Source organism: Mixophyes fleayi, chromosome 3, assembly GCF_038048845.1.
Source record: "Mixophyes fleayi isolate aMixFle1 chromosome 3, aMixFle1.hap1, whole genome shotgun sequence".
In the NCBI taxonomy this organism is placed as follows: Eukaryota; Metazoa; Chordata; class Amphibia; order Anura; family Limnodynastidae; genus Mixophyes; species Mixophyes fleayi.
Genome location: NC_134404.1, coordinates 97471976 through 97480357, shown reverse-complemented (window position 1 = coordinate 97480357; position 8382 = coordinate 97471976).

The following is an 8382-nucleotide window of genomic DNA, read 5'->3' as shown; positions in this document are numbered from 1 at the left end:
AGGGGCATGTACTGAGGTCTGATGGCATGTATGAGGAATATGGGTAGATCTCATGGCATGTGGGAAGGCTGATGGGCATGTAAGGGCAGTGCTGTACCGAGGAGGTTGCTTCTCAGGCAATACTGTGCTCTGATTGGCTGAGTGACATCACACAGTCAATCAGCTGGGACTTCTGCTGACCACCTCCCGCACTACACTGCTCTTTCTGTAGCATGGGAGGGTCAAAATAGCAGTTCTAAGGCTTTTAATTCAAACTGTTGTGTTGGGTCTCTTCTTGCTACTGAGATTGCCAAGCAACCTCATAGATGTTCGACAAAGGTCCCGATTATGTGTTACGGGTCTCTGCAAAAGACAAAAAATGATGGTTGCCCCCACTAAACTACTATTATTGATAGTGGCTAGAGCATAACAAACATCAAAATCTGGTTGCTATTGTAATTGTAGTCTTCCAATCTGGTGGCTAATGTATGATAGAATGTATAATAGACCTCTAATGTAGTAGCTAGTGCATTAGCAAATGCATAATCTGTTGGCTAGTGTAATAGCAAACCTCCAACCTGGTGGCTAGTGTAAATCAGTTCCCAATAAATGATATAATCAACAGTCACAAACAGCTTGGACAACTAAACAGCACATGGAGATGATATCAGAAAATACCAAACATAACTACCTGTGCTTAAACAATCTAACAGGTCCAACAATGTAGATTCAGAACAGGAAGTTGTCAGGGACCCTCCTTCATGGACTTCAAATTCATAGGATTAGAAGTCCGCAGGGGAAAAGCTTTCACAACCACAATCAATCCCAAGAAAGAGAGAGGATCTGTTAGATGCATTTATGGAATGCCAGTAAATGACTTTGGCATTATATCCCACTTAATTCAAACCAAGTTTTTGGTGTAATTAGCCGTTAAACATCTAAAAGACGGTTCTGACTTACTAATATTACCAAGATGCATAAGCAGCTTATATAGCCAATATATGTCCACTGTCCACCCAGAGGTTCCTACCTGTCTCTATGAACAAATTGGAGTACTATATCCCCCACCTACCACCGCTGCCCATTTCTCAAGACACATGTGTGGGTATCTCTTCTCCACTATGATAGCAGCCATGTTTGATTATTAAATTCAAGCAGTGAATCTAAGAGACCACATTTTTATAGATTTAGAAGACAAATAACTACAATACTGATAATGCATACATAATAACAATAAGTGCATATGTTCTGCTTCCTATATCTCATTTCACCTATCGAGATACAGATTGCTGATTTAGAGGTCTGAGACAGGGTTGTAAAACCTAAACACTGTTCTTTTAAACATTTGTGTATCATTTGCTGCAGATTTATTTATTATTCATCACAATGAAAGTAATAAATCTCTGCTTTGTACAGCAGTGTAGCAAATTAATAACATATGGGAAATATTAGTTTCTTTGTGTTGCAGTGTGATCTGAAGCTGTGATATACGGGGCCCATCATAATGAGAGTGATGTTCACTTACGTCATCTGACGTGGCTGCTGAGTGATAGTTATCTTGGATTCCATATCTATGTAGATTATATTTAACATAATAATCACATTTTCCATCCCATTTCTGCTGAACCAGCATTTTTTCACATGTAGCATTAACTAGGTCCAGGTGCTTATTGTGCAACTCCAGATGATTTTCTCCACCAGGCAAAGTGGCTATAAAAAGTATTCAACCATTTTTCCTATTTTATCTTTTTACTTCATGGAAAATTGAAGTGTGACAGAATGGGCTTACTCTGCCATCCTTTCTCTATCTGTGTTTTTTACCTATTTGTCTCGGTGTTCCTTTTACCTTCTATTACTGACCATCCAACTGTTGTTGACCACCAGACATTCAATGACTGTAAGTGCCAACTGAGCACCACTTGTAGGAGAGTAGTCCCTGCCATCAGTACGTTCCTGGAACCATTTACTTCTGGGTGTTGTGTATAGCTGCTGTAGCACCTCTTTACTTGTGACTTATTCTTCCTGGCCACTTACTTTGAATCAGGTCTGCAGGGTAGCATGAGTGTTGACTCAGGACACTGGGTTCAACACAGGACAGCTGGGGAATGGATTAGTATTTAGCTTTTATCTGTAAATCACAAGATTACAGCATGTTTTAGGAATTGTGTAGGATAGGGCAGCACAGTGGCTAAGTGGTTAGCACTTCTGCCTTACAGCACTGGGGTAATGAGTTCAATTCTTGACTATGACCTTATCTGTGTGGAGTTTGTATGTTCTCCCCGTGTTTGCCTGGATTTCCTCCAGGTGCTCCGGTTTCCTCCCACACTCCAAAAACATACTAGAAGATTAATTGGCTCTCTATCAAAAATTGACCCTAGTCTCTCTCTCTTTCTCTATGTGTATGTTAGGGAATTTAGACTGTAAGCTCCAATGGGGCAGGGACTGATGTGAATGAGTTCTCTGTACAGCGCTGCAGAATCAGTGGCGCTATATAAATAAATGATGACGATGATGATCTTGTAAACAGAATGGTGCCATCAGTCTGTGGTACTGATGATTTATCCAGATGTACACAATGGTACATGCACAGTATAGCAACATGTACACTTTATATAGAGCCAAAACTTCTCCACCGCCACCATAAATTAAAATAAACACTTCAAATACTGCACCAATCCTAGCAGATGTTTGAGCAGGGTAGCCAATCTGCGAAAGGTGGCAGACTGCTCTAAGGCAACTATTTAGGACTAAGTTTGACTGGGCCAATGAACAAAGACTTTATGAGCATGCCAAGCTCATTGTCCCCTGCCTAGTCATGATCTCCTTCTTGCTAAATGGACACCTTCAACAAAGTGATCACTACATAACAATGTTTAGCACTAGAGAATAGCTCTGGTCAGAAAGATCAATGAGCATCTAAAATCGGAATTCAAACACAATATAGACCAGATGCTAATTAATGTGTTTTCCTGCCATACAAAAACTGTCTGCTTCCAAAAATGGCACTACCTTCATACACTTACTGCATTACAATACAATGAGATACAAGATGCATCCAATACTTCTCCTGTGCTGATCTCCACTTATAGAACTTCCTATTTGTTTTTTGGAACTTTCGGGATAATGGAGCTTCTCCATTACCAACTCCGTCATTTTTAATTCAGAGACATTAATTGATTATTTTAAACAAGCACCTGCATCCAGATATTTACTTTATCCCACTATTCCCCAGGCCTCTACTAATGATCATACCACAGAAGGTACACAGTAACTCTGAGGCACTAAGGGGTAAATATACTGAAGAGCAAATTGTATTTTTCATTAATTCAAATACTGCAATTAATTTTGGTATCAATAGACTATAAGAATCTGTAAACACTTAAATTGCTGCAGTAATGGTTTCAAACAACTATCTGAAGTGACTACATGTGTGTTGAGGAGAGGCAGAAATAGACTAAGGGCTAGATTTACTAAGCTGCGGGTTTGAAAAAGTGGGGATGTTGCCTATAGCAACCAATCAGATTCTAGCTTTCATTTATTTAGTACCTTCTACAAAATGACAGCTAGAATCTGATTGGTTGCTATAGGCAACATCCCCACTTTTTCAAACCCGCAGCTTAGTAAATCTAGCCCTAAGATCCCAAGGCTGAGTTAGAAGCAAAGAAAAAAAAAAAAGAGTAAATTTGCTGCTTGACAAACCATGTTGCAATGCAAGGGGTACAAATTTATTTTTATTTTTTGGGAGCAGGGAGCATACTGGCTGCTTTTACATACAGCAAATAAATACTGGACAGCTTTATTTTTACAGTGTAATTTAGAGTTGATCTAGAACACGCTCCCTCCAACTCTAAATCTGTGCTTACATTCTAAACATGGCCCCCTGCAGTGCACCATGGTTTTGTCAAGGTGCTCCTTTATTTGCTTTGTTTGTAACTCAGTAACAGGCCCTAACTTCCTAATGCTGTACAGTAATTAATACAGGCAAAAGCTGGATAAAACAGTACACGCTGATTCCTCTCTCCTCACTGGGGGTAATTGTATCATGTGAATCAAGTCCTGTGCTGCGATGTCCAGCTTTTCTCCTCATGGTATGGTCCTTCCTTGTCACCTCACTCCTGTCACCTGATTGGCTTTTCTCTTAGTAAATAGTCTGTCCATCAGTGAGTGTTCTGTGGCACAATGAAGCTCCACAGTTCCAAATGATGCCGCAGGTCTCTAACGTATTCATCTTAGGCTTCATCTTCTTTTTTTTCTTCATCTTGTCTCTTCTTTCATGTAGATAGCCCCTGATATAGGTTAGTGGCCACATGCTTGCCACTAACATAATAGTCATCATCATCATGATGATGACTGTTTAGTTCCAGGCAGAAGATCACAGCCTTTCTGGAGGGAGACTACTTGGAGCAGCAGAAAGGACCCAAAGGCTATGTAGTCTGCTGGACCTCAGATCAGAGTGGGGTATACTGACACAGAAGCTCCTGAAGAAGCTGCCCAGGCTAATTGCTCAGGCTCTAGATACGTGGAGATCTTTGCAATGGAACTTGCAATCTGGCACTGACATCAACTGAAACAAAATCACATGGAGAGGGTGACATACAGATAACTATTTGTATGTCACCCTCTGAAAGGACAAAGTGTGCTAATCTTACCCGATTAGCCACTTTACAGCCCAGGACATCTACATTGCATTATTACAGGCTTTTTTTTTTTTTTTTTAAATTCTTTATTTTAAATGGTCAGTCAACAAAAGGTATATACAATACGAAGTCAAAAGTTTGTAATGTATACATGGAAGAACATTAACATTGTAATGGATTCTAAAGAAAACGTCTTTTGACAACTTGAAAGATGTATTGACCATATTTTCATTTTTGTTTTTGTATAAATTTAAGAGACAATAATGGAAAAAGTAGAATGGGGGGGGGAAGGAAAATTAGGAGGGGGAAGGAGGGGAAGACCACAAAGGTTGATGCATGAGTGTAATCGGAGACAAGGTAAGAATATGAATGTTAGGGGATCAGGAGATGGCGGGGCAGGAGCAGAGTCCCAGAAGAGAGAGATAATTGGACAAGTCCACCAGATGTGTAACATTGATCAAATATGCAGCTTAACTAGTGTCCTTCAATTGGCACTGACACTTACATCTCAGCCAGTGCTGCCCTTTCTATACTCAGATCCTTCTTCCTCCTGCTAGCCCAAAAGCATGGGTGAGCAGAATGGTCAGCTGGCAGTTAGCCCCTCCTTCCTTTCTATCAGCCTAATAGCGCTGAAGTGCTGACAGTCAAACGGAGCGTTCCGATGCATGCCCAAGTCATATCGGAACATACCACCCTACTTTGAGTACTATATAAATATATATGTGTGCATATACAGTATATATATAAAAAATATACAGTGGTTGAAGTTTAAATTTAGAAGTGACAGTATGGAAAATTTAAGTGAATGGGATTTGATAGCTTTACAATGAAGGCAGTAATAGATGCAGTGGTATGGCCCACTTCAGCCACTGTAATATATATACCGTGTACACAATTTGTCTAGAAAATATATTTTTTCAGTGATGTGGCAACAAAAGACAGTATTTTGACTACAGCCCAATGAGTTATAAATCCAGCTCTGGCTTAGCCATAGGTAAAGCTTGGTGGGGCTTCAGAACTAGGGAACCAGAACTGGGGTCGGCGGAGCATAAAGCAATGAAAAGGACTGATGGAGCATAAATCAGGAAGGAGCTGGGGGCCACAGGTGACTGATATAACTCATGACAATAAGGTGCTGTCTTTATTTCAAGAGCAACATGTTTACTTTTTTTTAATAATTTATGTAGTAGTAATTTACATAGTAATACATTTCCTCTGAATGTGCCAACACAGAGCAAATTAAGCCTCCGTGCAAATAGAATTTCTTCCTCCTATGTGGTGATATAAAAATCTGCCCATTTTGCAAGCTAACGAGGGTCTTACGCTGCTGCTAAATTGTGAAATATATGTGCTGTCACCACCTATTTAAGCTCACTGAATATCTTGTCTATAGTATCTAATCTTATTTTTGTATTCAACACATAATCCAATTATGTGTCAAACACCTTTGTCCACCTAACTTTGACCAGCTCTTCTCACTATAGGGTTCAACAATGTGCTTATCATGAGCAACCTTTTGCCATACACAGACATGTCCCATCATCAAAAACAGACAGACCAACAAAAATATAGGCCTATGATGCTACAAACAAGAACATCATCTTTTATTTCAAATTATGTAAAGGTCTGGTCTTGCCATAGAAAGGAGCCCATGAAACATCTTATTTGTAAGTCCAAGAAGCAGAGAGCAGAGAAGATATATGTTTAAATCTTGTTTTTGAGAGCCATATCTTCTGCTTTCAGGACCACATGGAGCAGCTTCTGTGTGAGAAAATACAGTTACACTTCATTGTTAAAGGTGTTTACAAATCCACCTAAATTACAGGCTCTGCACTTTCATTCATTGACTTTCTTGCAACCCATAATTACAACTGACAAGAGAAGATTTAGCAGGATAAATATCTAATTATCGCTATTGAATGCAGTTACAAGAAGCTGTTGCCAGGATTTCAGACAACATTTGAGAAAGAGGTTTATAATTTTATAATGCGCAAGTGTGCCAAAGGTCCTTGTAATAAAGGGTATATGCGGTGTATATATATTTGATCACAATCATTTATTTAGATGTGATTACAGTCAAAGGCAAATAAAATACATAACAGCAGGTAAAGGAAGTCTATTGTGGAGAGAAAAACATGGGACATCCAGGTAGGATGACGTTTGCTTGGCACATAATATATACCTCTTGTTTTCTCTTGGGTTGCAAATTAACAAACAGTTGTAGGAGCTAGATCCTTCCTTCATTTTGATTCATGTGCATCATAAGTCTAAATGGTAGCAAAATACTCATTGCAAATTAAAGATTTCCAATAGTAAAATCTGGAATTGTGCAGGGAAGAGAAGGGAGTGTAGCCATAAACATAATGGACCTCATTTAGAGTTAAACGCAATACCACATCTGCAATACGAAAAAAAAAGGCTTTGTTTTATTCATGGATATATGCCTTGTAAAACAATGAGGAATTTTGAGTTCCATGCAATTTGCACATGTGGCTCCAATCTGCCCGGAGAAGCGAATTGGGGACATGTATGTGCAACTCAAGTACAGTAAGGTCATGCACATGTAAGTGTGGGATGCTCCCTGGTGATGTGGACTATTCTGCATATGTCACATCTCCAGTTACAACTGTTAGCAGATGAATGTCTTGCTTGAGTATGCTGCAGAGCCTGATTAAGACCTCATCGGGCCCTAGGAAAGATACAGGTTCAGGGCCCCTCTTTCCTGTTAATTTGTGAAAAAAAGACATATAAAATGGATTAGGATAATCTGGGCCCTTTCAAACTTCCTAGGCCATTAACAGGAGCCTATGTTACCTAATGGATAATCTGGCTCTGGTATGCTGGTGCTTCTATAACTACAAGCTCTAGCATATCCATGGCTGCCAGAGCAAACTCACCCAATCGCACAATATCTTCATTCTTTACTGTTCACCTAAGTCCTGAGTCCCTGATCTTCATGCTTTTTTCCTTCTTCTTTTAGTAGTTTCCTTCTCTCTATTATGGTGCTCCATTGATTAAAAGTAGTCTGTTCCTTCTCCCTGATGGTTTTACTGGCTCAACCCTCCCCTCCAGCTCAATTTCTACACTCGCCTTTTACTCCTGTCCTTCCCTCCTTTTTTTCAGCTTCCCCTCTCAACCCATCCTGCTCCTTCTCTACCTCCCCCTCTGTGGGGGCCAACTGCCCCATCCATCCTTCAGGGGGCTGTTGCCAGCTCCTACATGTACAGAGAGCCTACAAGAGAGAGATAGATGAGTCCGACTCCCCAGTATTCAAGCTCTGAAGATCAGATAAGTGGGGAAGTGGGGTATTCATGCAATGTGCAATGTAGTAGGGGGTATTAGCTTTATGCTCATGAGTTATTAATGTAACATAGGAGCTATTAATGTAGTGTGGGTATTAATATAATTAGGGGGCTTTCTTCATGTAATGGCGTGGCTGTGGGACTACTACTTTAAAATAGGGCCTCTATTACATGTGGGGTTGACTGGGGCTATTAATATATTGTTGGTGCTAATAATCCAATGTGGTATCTCTGTATTAAATGTGGGGGGCTATTCATTTGGTGAAAGGGCCAGTTTGGGCAGACTGTTTATTCAACAAGGGTGATACTGATTGAATGTTGGGCTGCTTGGGTAGAAGGAGCCTATAGTGTGCACTCAGCGCTCAGGTTTCCAGGAGTAATTAGTATCTATCTCTTTTCAGATACAGGGCCTCAACAATCCTGGATCTGGTCAGGCCTAGCACATCAGCTACAGCAGCAGGTAA